General features: G+C 41.0%; 1 long non-coding RNA gene across 1 annotated transcript in view; it reads left to right on the forward strand.

Moving 5' to 3' along the window:
• Positions 1–4287, forward strand: part of LOC144785432 (uncharacterized) — a 34086-nt gene extending 29799 nt beyond the window's left edge. Inside the window, exon 5 of the long non-coding RNA XR_013601881.1 lies at positions 4185–4287. This is a non-coding gene — a long non-coding RNA (uncharacterized LOC144785432). The remainder of the gene's footprint in view (positions 1–4184) is intronic.
• Positions 4288–12554: the final 8267 nt, after the last annotated feature.

Here is a 12554-nt window from a genome sequence, read left to right on the forward strand (position 1 = left end):
CCAGCTGAAGACTAAGGTGGTGAGATGAAAGGACCTAGGCCATTATTTGACACTTATACATTTGTTTGAAGGAGTGGTTGATCATAACATTTTGGTGTTCTCTATTGGTTAGCTGATAGGGATGTGCTAAAATGAAGATGTTAGAATCTGTTATTCATAGTTTTTATTATTCCCACTAACCGTAGCATAACCCTTCCTCCGTTAACTTATCAGATCACTGAATTGCTATAGTGTGCCATAACCTAAAATAATTCCTGGCAGAAGGGTACGCTATCTCTTGGCTGCCAAAGAGATCTTTCTATCTAAGTCCTCATATAGGTTCTAGAGTTGTGTAGAGAGTACCAGCAAATGAGGCACAGGATTGAAAGAAGTCAGCTAGGTTGAAATCTAAATTGAGATTATAATTTTTAGTGAGCTTTGGATTTTCACCATATTATATAGGCCATAGTACTAATAATTGACTCTTCATAAAAATCATGTTTTTGGTAGTGTTGCATTTGGTTTGGAAATATTCAAGTTCTAAAAAGTGACTAACAGTGGACTTTTCCATCTGCAGATTATACTGAATGGCCAGCAGAGGCAGTGTTGCAAAGGGATTTTTCTCCGCTTGCTGAGAAAGAAAAAAAAAAAGAAAGCTCATTCCGCAGCCTTCTCCATGCCTCGATCAATATATATGGTAAGTCAAAATCTCATTTAATAATTTTGCCATTAATAAAAAGGTCATAGCATCTGATGGCTCTCAGTGGCTTTTAGTGGGGTCTTCCCCATAAATATAATCTTCTAAGACGGTAGCAATATGGATGACGCTATGGCCATCATGATAGTTTATCAAGACTTTGACTGTCTATGTGGTAGACAAAATCTTCTTTAGATACTTGTCCAGGCAATATGTCCTCTGAGGTAATTACCATCTTTCAGGCTGGAATGAGGTGTCTTAGGTTAGAGCAATTGACTTACTTTCAGATGGAGGGAAGCTATTTAACCTTTTCCCCTGCTCTCTGTGAGTGGGACTCTGATACTCAAGATGGACTGCTGTTTAGAAACTGTGTTCTTCTAACTCTAGCCCTCTTTAAATAGGAGCCCAATGCTTTCAATGGTGCAGAGTACTTTCCCATTACACCTCCTACTTGCTGTGGAGTCATATTCCCAGATAGTTACCTAGTGTGTAATCGCTGATGTCTGGTCCTCTGGTGTAATCTTCACCCAGGGCGATTGGTCAAGTGGTGCCATTACATCACAAAGCTACAGCAGGATGTCTTCTGACATGATGGCTAATCAGTTGCTTCTTCTAACTCTAGCCCTCTTTAAATAGGAGCCCAATGCTTTCAATGGTGCAGTGTACATTCCCATTACACCTCCTACTTGCTGTGCAGTCATATTCCCAGATACTTACCTAGTGTGTAATTGCTGATGTCTGGTCCTCCGGTGTAATGGTCTCCCAGGGCGATTGGTCAAGTGGTGCCATTACATCACAAAGCTACAGCAGGATGTCTTCTGACATGAGGGCTAATCAGTTGCTTCTTCTAACTCTAGCCCTCTTTAAATAGGAGCCCAATGCTTTCAATGGTGCAGTGTACTTTCCCATTACACCTCCTACTTGCTGTGCAGTCATATTACCAGATAGTTACCTAGTGTGTAATCGCTGATGTCTGGTCCTCCGGTGTAATCTTCACCCAGGGCGATTGGTCAAGTGGTGCCATTACATCACAAAGCTACAGCAGGATGTCATCTGACATGAGGGCCAATCAGTTGCCTAGTACGCAATAGGATACATGTATCATGGTATACAAAAGGGAGCAATGTAGACAGTATGCCCAGCTGAAGACTAAGGTGGTGAGATGAAAGGACCTAGGCCATTATTTGACACTTATACATTTGTTTGAAGGAGTGGTTGATCATAACATTTTGGTGTTCTCTATTGGTTAGCTGATAGGGATGTGCTAAAATGAAGATGTTAGAATCTGTTATTCATAGTTTTTATTATTCCCACTAACCGTAGCATAACCCTTCCTCCGTTAACTTATCAGATCACTGAATTGCTATAGTGTGCCATAACCTAAAATAATTCCTGGCAGAAGGGTACGCTATCTCTTGGCTGCCAAAGAGATCTTTCTATCTAAGTCCTCATATAGGTTCTAGAGTTGTGTAGAGAGTACCAGCAAATGAGGCATAGGATTGAAAGAAGTCAGCTAGGTTGAAATCTAAATTGAGATTATAATTTTTAGTGAGCTTTGGATTTTCACAATATTAGATAGGCCATAGTACTAATAATTGACTCTTCATAAAAATCATGTTTTTGGTAGTGTTGCATTTGGTTTGGAAATATTCAAGTTCTAAAAAGTGACTAACAGTGGACTTTTCCATCTGCAGATTATACTGAATGGCCAGCAGAGGCAGTGTTGCAGAGGAATTTTTCTCCGCTTGCTGAGAAAGAAAAAAAAAAGAAAACTCATTCCTCAGCCTTCTCCATGCCTCGATCAATATATATATGGTAAGTCAAAATCTCATTTAATAATTTTGCCATTAATAAAAAGGTCATAGCATCTGATGGCTCTCAGTGCCTTTTAGTGGGGTCTTCCCCATAAATATAATCTTCTAAGACGGTAGCAATATGGATGACCCTATGGCCATCATGATAGTTTATCAAGACTTTGACTGTCTATGTGGTAGACAAAATCTTCTTTAGATACTTGTCCAGGCAATATGTCCTCTGAGGTAATTACCATCTTTCAGGCTGGAATGAGGTGTCTTAGGTTAGAGCAATTGACTTACTTTCAGATGGAGGGAAGCTATTTAACCTTTCCCCCTGCTCTCTGTGAGTGGGACTCTGATACTCAAGTTGGACTGCTGTTTAGAAACTGTGTTCTTCTAACTCTAGCCCTCTTTAAATAGGAGCCCAATGCTTTCAATGGTGCAGAGTACTTTCCCATTACACCTCCTACTTGCTGTGGAGTCATATTCCCAGATAGTTACCTAGTGTGTAATTGCTGATGTCTGGTCCTCCGGTGTAATCTTCACCCAGGGCGATTGGTCAAGTGGTGCCATTACATCACAAAGCTACAGCAGGATGTCTTCTGACATGAGGGCTAATCAGTTGCTTCTTCTAACTCTAGCCCTCTTTAAATAGGACCCAATGCTTTCAATGGTGCACTGTACATTCCCATTACACCTCCTACTTGCTGTGCAGTCATATTCCCAGATACTTACCTAGTGTGTAATTGCTGATGTCTGGTCCTCCGGTGTAATGGTCTCCCAGGGCAATTGGTCAAGTGGTGCCATTACATCACAAAGCTACAGCAGGATGTCTTCTGACATGAGGGCTAATCAGTTGCTTCTTCTAACTCTAGCCCTCTTTAAATAGGAGCCCAATGCTTTCAATGGTGCAGTGTACTTTCCCATTACACCTCCTACTTGCTGTGCAGTCATATTACCAGATAGTTACCTAGTGTGTAATCGCTGATGTCTGGTCCTCCGGTGTAATCTTCACCCAGGGCGATTGGTCAAGTGGTGCCATTACATCACAAAGCTACAGCAGGATGTCATCTGACATGAGGGCCAATCAGTTGCCTAGTACGCAATAGGATACATGTATCATGGTATACAAAAGGGAGCAATGTAGACAGTATGCCCAGCTGAAGACTAAGGTGGTGAGATGAAAGGACCTAGGCCAATATTTGACACTTATACATTTGTTTGAAGGAGTGGTTGATCATAACATTTTGGTGTTCTCTATTGGTTAGCTGATAGGGATGTGCTAAAATGAAGATGTTAGAATCTGTTATTCATAGTTTTTATTTTTCCCACTAACCGTAGCATAACCCTTCCTCCGTTAACTTATCAGATCACTGAATTGCTATAGTGTACCATAACCTAAAATAATTCCTGGCAGAAGGGTACGCTATCTCTTGGCTGCCAAAGAGATCTTTCTATCTAAGTCCTCATATAGGTTCTAGAGTTGTGTAGAGAGTACCAGCAAATGAGGCACAGGATTGAAAGAAGTCAGCTAGGTTGAAATCTAAATTGAGATTATAATTTTTAGTGAGCTTTGGATTTTCACAATATTAGATAGGCCATAGTACTAATAATTGACTCTTCATAAAAATCATGTTTTTGGTAGTGTTGCATTTGGTTTGGAAATATTCAAGTTCTAAAAAGTGACTAACAGTGGACTTTTCCATCTGCAGATTATACTGAATGGCCAGCAGAGGCAGTGTTGCAGAGGAATTTTTCTCTGCTTGCTGAAAAAGAAAAAAAAAAGAAATCTCATTCCTCAGCCTTCTCCATGCCTAGATCAATATATATGGTAAGTCAAAATCTCATTTAATAATTTTGCCATTAATAAAAAGGTCATAGCATCTGATGGCTCTCAGTGCCTTTTAGTGGGGTCTTCCCCATAAATATAATCTTCTAAGACGGTAGCAATATGGATGACGCTATGGCCATCATGATAGTTTATCAAGACTTTGACTGTCTATGTGGTAGACAAAATCTTCTTTAGATACTTGTCCAGGCAATATGTCCTCTGAGGTAATTACCATCTTTCAGGCTGGAATGAGGTGTCTTAGGTTAGAGCAATTGACTAACTTTCAGATGGAGGGAAGCTATTTAACCTTTTCCCCTGCTCTCTGTGAGTGGGACTCTGATACTCAAGATGGACTGCTGTTTAGAAACTGTGTTCTTCTAACTCTAGCCCTCTTTAAATAGGAGCCCAATGCTTTCAATGGTGCAGAGTACTTTCCCATTACACCTCCTACTTGCTGTGGAGTCATATTCCCAGATAGTTACCTAGTGTGTAATCGCTGATGTCTGGTCCTCCGGTGTAATCTTCACCCAGGGCGATTGGTCAAGTGGTGCCATTACATCACAAAGCTACAGCAGGATGTCTTCTGACATGATGGCTAATCAGTTGCTTCTTCTAACTCTAGCCCTCTTTAAATAGGAGCCCAATGCTTTCAATGGTGCAGTGTACATTCCCATTACACCTCCTACTTGCTGTGCAGTCATATTCCCAGATACTTACCTAGTGTGTAATTGCTGATGTCTGGTCCTCCGGTGTAATGGTCTCCCAGGGCGATTGGTCAAGTGGTGCCATTACATCACAAAGCTACAGCAGGATGTCTTCTGACATGAGGGCTAATCAGTTGCTTCTTCTAACTCTAGCCCTCTTTAAATAGGAGCCCAATGCTTTCAATGGTGCAGTGTACTTTCCCATTACACCTCCTACTTGCTGTGCAGTCATATTACCAGATAGTTACCTAGTGTGTAATCGCTGATGTCTGGTCCTCCGGTGTAATCTTCACCCAGGGCGATTGGTCAAGTGGTGCCATTACATCACAAAGCTACAGCAGGATGTCATCTGACATGAGGGCCAATCAGTTGCCTAGTACGCAATAGGATACATGTATCATGGTATACAAAAGGGAGCAATGTAGACAGTATGCCCAGCTGAAGACTAAGGTGGTGAGATGAAAGGACCTAGGCCATTATTTGACACTTATACATTTGTTTGAAGGAGTGGTTGATCATAACATTTTGGTGTTCTCTATTGGTTAGCTGATAGGGATGTGCTAAAATGAAGATGTTAGAATCTGTTATTCATAGTTTTTATTATTCCCACTAACCGTAGCATAACCCTTCCTCCGTTAACTTATCAGATCACTGAATTGCTATAGTGTGCCATAACCTAAAATAATTCCTGGCAGAAGGGTACGCTATCTCTTGGCTGCCAAAGAGATCTTTCTATCTAAGTCCTCATATAGGTTCTAGAGTTGTGTAGAGAGTACCAGCAAATGAGGCATAGGATTGAAAGAAGTCAGCTAGGTTGAAATCTAAATTGAGATTATAATTTTTAGTGAGCTTTGGATTTTCACAATATTAGATAGGCCATAGTACTAATAATTGACTCTTCATAAAAATCATGTTTTTGGTAGTGTTGCATTTGGTTTGGAAATATTCAAGTTCTAAAAAGTGACTAACAGTGGACTTTTCCATCTGCAGATTATACTGAATGGCCAGCAGAGGCAGTGTTGCAGAGGAATTTTTCTCTGCTTGCTGAAAAAGAAAAAAAAAAGAAATCTCATTCCTCAGCCTTCTCCATGCCTCGATCAATATATATGGTAAGTCAAAATCTCATTTAATAATTTTGCCATTAATAAAAAGGTCATAGCATCTGATGGCTCTCAGTGCCTTTTAGTGGGGTCTTCCCCATAAATATAATCTTCTAAGACGGTAGCAATATGGATGACGCTATGGCCATCATGATAGTTTATCAAGACTTTGACTGTCTATGTGGTAGACAAAATCTTCTTTAGATACTTGTCCAGGCAATATGTCCTCTGAGGTAATTACCATCTTTCAGGCTGGAATGAGGTGTCTTAGGTTAGAGCAATTGACTTACTTTCAGATGGAGGGAAGCTATTTAACCTTTTCCCCTGCTCTCTGTGAGTGGGACTCTGATACTCAAGATGGACTGCTGTTTAGAAACTGTGTTCTTCTAACTCTAGCCCTCTTTAAATAGGAGCCCAATGCTTTCAATGGTGCAGAGTACTTTCCCATTACACCTCCTACTTGCTGTGGAGTCATATTCCCAGATAGTTACCTAGTGTGTAATCGCTGATGTCTGGTCCTCCGGTGTAATCTTCACCCAGGGCGATTGGTCAAGTGGTGCCATTACATCACAAAGCTACAGCAGGATGTCTTCTGACATGATGGCTAATCAGTTGCTTCTTCTAACTCTAGCCCTCTTTAAATAGGAGCCCAATGCTTTCAATGGTGCAGTGTACATTTCCATTACACCTCCTACTTGCTGTGGAGTCATATTCCCAGATACTTACCTAGTGTGTAATTGCTGATGTCTGGTCCTCCGGTGTAATGGTCTCCCAGGGCAATTGGTCAAGTGGTGCCATTACATCACAAAGCTACAGCAGGATGTCTTCTGACATGAGGGCTAATCAGTTGCTTCTTCTAACTCTAGCCCTCTTTAAATAGGAGCCCAATGCTTTCAATGGTGCAGTGTACTTTCCCATTACACCTCCTACTTGCTGTGCAGTCATATTACCAGATAGTTACCTAGTGTGTAATCGCTGATGTCTGGTCCTCCGGTGTAATCTTCACCCAGGGCGATTGGTCAAGTGGTGCCATTTCATCACAAAGCTACAGCAGGATGTCATCTGACATGAGGGCCAATCAGTTGCCTAGTACGCAATAGGATACATGTATCATGGTATACAAAAGGGAGCAATGTAGACAGTATGCCCAGCTGAAGACTAAGGTGGTGAGATGAAAGGACCTAGACCAATATTTGACACTTATACATTTGTTTGAAGGAGTGGTTGATCATAACATTTTGGTGTTCTCTATTGGTTAGCTGATAGGGATGTGCTAAAATGAAGATGTTAGAATCTGTTATTCATAGTTTTTATTATTCCCACTAACCGTAGCATAACCCTTCCTCCGTTAACTTATCAGATCACTGAATTGCTATAGTGTACCATAACCTAAAATAATTCCTGGCAGAAGGGTACGCTATCTCTTGGCTGCCAAAGAGATCTTTCTATCTAAGTCCTCATATAGGTTCTAGAGTTGTGTAGAGAGTACCAGCAAATGAGGCACAGGATTGAAAGAAGTCAGCTAGGTTGAAATCTAAATTGAGATTATAATTTTTAGTGAGCTTTGGATTTTCACCATATTATATAGGCCATAGTACTAATAATTGACTCTTCATAAAAATCATGTTTTTGGTAGTGTTGCATTTGGTTTGGAAATATTCAAGTTCTAAAAAGTGACTAACAGTGGACTTTTCCATCTGCAGATTATACTGAATGGCCAGCAGAGGCAGTGTTGCAGAGGAATTTTTCTCCGCTTGCTGAGAAAGAAAAAAAAAAAGAAAGCTCATTCCGCAGCCTTCTCCATGCCTCGATCAATATATATGGTAAGTCAAAATCTCATTTAATAATTTTGCCATTAATAAAAAGGTCATAGCATCTGATGGCTCTCAGTGGCTTTTAGTGGGGTCTTCCCCATAAATATAATCTTCTAAGACGGTAGCAATATGGATGACGCTATGGCCATCATGATAGTTTATCAAGACTTTGACTGTCTATGTGGTAGACAAAATCTTCTTTAGATACTTGTCCAGGCAATATGTCCTCTGAGGTAATTACCATCTTTCAGGCTGGAATGAGGTGTCTTAGGTTAGAGCAATTGACTTACTTTCAGATGGAGGGAAGCTATTTAACCTTTTCCCCTGCTCTCTGTGAGTGGGACTCTGATACTCAAGATGGACTGCTGTTTAGAAACTGTGTTCTTCTAACTCTAGCCCTCTTTAAATAGGAGCCCAATGCTTTCAATGGTGCAGAGTACTTTCCCATTACACCTCCTACTTGCTGTGGAGTCATATTCCCAGATAGTTACCTAGTGTGTAATCGCTGATGTCTGGTCCTCTGGTGTAATCTTCACCCAGGGCGATTGGTCAAGTGGTGCCATTACATCACAAAGCTACAGCAGGATATCTTCTGACATGAGGGCTAATCAGTTGCTTCTTCTAACTCTAGCCCTCTTAAAATAGGAGCCCAATGCTTTCAATGGTGCAGTGTACTTTCCCATTACACCTCCTACTTGCTGTGCAGTCATATTCCCAGATACTTACCTAGTGTGTAATTGCTGATGTCTGGTCCTCCGGTGTAATGGTCTCCCAGGGCAATTGGTCAAGTGGTGCCATTACATCACAAAGCTACAGCAGGATGTCTTCTGACATGAGGGCTAATCAGTTGCTTCTTCTAACTCTAGCCCTCTTTAAATAGGAGCCCAATGCTTTCAATGGTGCAGTGTACTTTCCCATTACACCTCCTACTTGCTGTGCAGTCATATTACCAGATAGTTACCTAGTGTGTAATCGCTGATGTCTGGTCCTCCGGTGTAATCTTCACCCAGGGCGATTGGTCAAGTGGTGCCATTTCATCACAAAGCTACAGCAGGATGTCATCTGACATGAGGGCCAATCAGTTGCCTAGTACGCAATAGGATACATGTATCATGGTATACAAAAGGGAGCAATGTAGACAGTATGCCCAGCTGAAGACTAAGGTGGTGAGATGAAAGGACCTAGACCAATATTTGACACTTATACATTTGTTTGAAGGAGTGGTTGATCATAACATTTTGGTGTTCTCTATTGGTTAGCTGATAGGGATGTGCTAAAATGAAGATGTTAGAATCTGTTATTCATAGTTTTTATTATTCCCACTAACCGTAGCATAACCCTTCCTCCGTTAACTTATCAGATCACTGAATTGCTATAGTGTACCATAACCTAAAATAATTCCTGGCAGAAGGGTACGCTATCTCTTGGCTGCCAAAGAGATCTTTCTATCTAAGTCCTCATATAGGTTCTAGAGTTGTGTAGAGAGTACCAGCAAATGAGGCACAGGATTGAAAGAAGTCAGCTAGGTTGAAATCTAAATTGAGATTATAATTTTTAGTGAGCTTTGGATTTTCACAATATTAGATAGGCCATAGTACTAATAATTGACTCTTCATAAAAATCATGTTTTTGGTAGTGTTGCATTTGGTTTGGAAATATTCAAGTTCTAAAAAGTGACTAACAGTGGACTTTTCCATCTGCAGATTATACTGAATGGCCAGCAGAGGCAGTGTTGCAGAGGAATTTTTCTCTGCTTGCTGAAAAAGAAAAAAAAAAGAAAGCTCATTCCTCAGCCTTCTCCATGCCTTGATCAATATATATGGTAAGTCAAAATCTCATTTAATAATTTTGCCATTAATAAAAAGGTCATAGCATCTGATGGCTCTCAGTGCCTTTTAGTGGGGTCTTCCCCATAAATATAATCTTCTAAGACGGTAGCAATATGGATGACGCTATGGCCATCATGATAGTTTATCAAGACGTTGACTGTCTATGTGGTAGACAAAATCTTCTTTAGATACTTGTCCAGGCAATATGTCCTCTGAGGTAATTACCATCTTTCAGGCTGGAATGAGGTGTCTTAGGTTAGAGCAATTGACTTACTTTCAGATGGAGGGAAGCTATTTAACCTTTTCCCCTGCTCTCTGTGAGTGGGACTCTGATACTCAAGATGGACTGCTGTTTAGAAACTGTGTTCTTCTAACTCTAGCCCTCTTTAAATAGGAGCCCAATGCTTTCAATGGTGCAGAGTACTTTCCCATTACACCTCCTACTTGCTGTGGAGTTATATTCCCAGATAGTTACCTAGTGTGTAATCGCTGATGTCTGGTCCTCCGGTGTAATCTTCACCCAGGGCGATTGGTCAAGTGGTGCCATTACATCACAAAGCTACAGCAGGATGTCTTCTGACATGATGGCTAATCAGTTGCTTCTTCTAACTCTAGCCCTCTTTAAATAGGAGCCCAATGCTTTCAATGGTGCAGTGTACATTCCCATTACACCTCCTACTTGCTGTGCAGTCATATTCCCAGATACTTACCTAGTGTGTAATTGCTGATGTCTGGTCCTCCGGTGTAATGGTCTCCCAGGGCGATTGGTCAAGTGGTGCCATTACATCACAAAGCTACAGCAGGATGTCTTCTGACATGAGGGCTAATCAGTTGCTTCTTCTAACTCTAGCCCTCTTTAAATAGGAGCCCAATGCTTTCAATGGTGCAGTGTACTTTCCCATTACACCTCCTACTTGCTGTGCAGTCATATTACCAGATAGTTACCTAGTGTGTAATCGCTGATGTCTGGTCCTCCGGTGTAATCTTCACCCAGGGCGATTGGTCAAGTGGTGCCATTACATCACAAAGCTACAGCAGGATGTCATCTGACATGAGGGCCAATCAGTTGCCTAGTACGCAATAGGATACATGTATCATGGTATACAAAAGGGAGCAATGTAGACAGTATGCCCAGCTGAAGACTAAGGTGGTGAGATGAAAGGACCTAGGCCATTATTTGACACTTATACATTTGTTTGAAGGAGTGGTTGATCATAACATTTTGGTGTTCTCTATTGGTTAGCTGATAGGGATGTGCTAAAATGAAGATGTTAGAATCTGTTATTCATAGTTTTTATTATTCCCACTAACCGTAGCATAACCCTTCCTCCGTTAACTTATCAGATCACTGAATTGCTATAGTGTGCCATAACCTAAAATAATTCCTGGCAGAAGGGTACGCTATCTCTTGGCTGCCAAAGAGATCTTTCTATCTAAGTCCTCATATAGGTTCTAGAGTTGTGTAGAGAGTACCAGCAAATGAGGCATAGGATTGAAAGAAGTCAGCTAGGTTGAAATCTAAATTGAGATTATAATTTTTAGTGAGCTTTGGATTTTCACAATATTAGATAGGCCATAGTACTAATAATTGACTCTTCATAAAAATCATGTTTTTGGTAGTGTTGCATTTGGTTTGGAAATATTCAAGTTCTAAAAAGTGACTAACAGTGGACTTTTCCATCTGCAGATTATACTGAATGGCCAGCAGAGGCAGTGTTGCAGAGGAATTTTTCTCCGCTTGCTGAGAAAGAAAAAAAAAAGAAAACTCATTCCTCAGCCTTCTCCATGCCTCGATCAATATATATATGGTAAGTCAAAATCTCATTTAATAATTTTGCCATTAATAAAAAGGTCATAGCATCTGATGGCTCTCAGTGCCTTTTAGTGGGGTCTTCCCCATAAATATAATCTTCTAAGACGGTAGCAATATGGATGACCCTATGGCCATCATGATAGTTTATCAAGACTTTGACTGTCTATGTGGTAGACAAAATCTTCTTTAGATACTTGTCCAGGCAATATGTCCTCTGAGGTAATTACCATCTTTCAGGCTGGAATGAGGTGTCTTAGGTTAGAGCAATTGACTTACTTTCAGATGGAGGGAAGCTATTTAACCTTTCCCCCTGCTCTCTGTGAGTGGGACTCTGATACTCAAGTTGGACTGCTGTTTAGAAACTGTGTTCTTCTAACTCTAGCCCTCTTTAAATAGGAGCCCAATGCTTTCAATGGTGCAGAGTACTTTCCCATTACACCTCCTACTTGCTGTGGAGTCATATTCCCAGATAGTTACCTAGTGTGTAATTGCTGATGTCTGGTCCTCCGGTGTAATCTTCACCCAGGGCGATTGGTCAAGTGGTGCCATTACATCACAAAGCTACAGCAGGATGTCTTCTGACATGAGGGCTAATCAGTTGCTTCTTCTAACTCTAGCCCTCTTTAAATAGGACCCAATGCTTTCAATGGTGCAGTGTACATTCCCATTACACCTCCTACTTGCTGTGCAGTCATATTCCCAGATACTTACCTAGTGTGTAATTGCTGATGTCTGGTCCTCCGGTGTAATGGTCTCCCAGGGCAATTGGTCAAGTGGTGCCATTACATCACAAAGCTACAGCAGGATGTCTTCTGACATGAGGGCTAATCAGTTGCTTCTTCTAACTCTAGCCCTCTTTAAATAGGAGCCCAATGCTTTCAATGGTGCAGTGTACTTTCCCATTACACCTCCTACTTGCTGTGCAGTCATATTACCAGATAGTTACCTAGTGTGTAATCGCTGATGTCTGGTCCTCCGGTGTAATCTTCAC

The sequence above is a fragment of the Lissotriton helveticus genome, chromosome 10 (genome assembly GCF_964261635.1).
Source record: "Lissotriton helveticus chromosome 10, aLisHel1.1, whole genome shotgun sequence".
In the NCBI taxonomy this organism is placed as follows: Eukaryota; Metazoa; Chordata; class Amphibia; order Caudata; family Salamandridae; genus Lissotriton; species Lissotriton helveticus.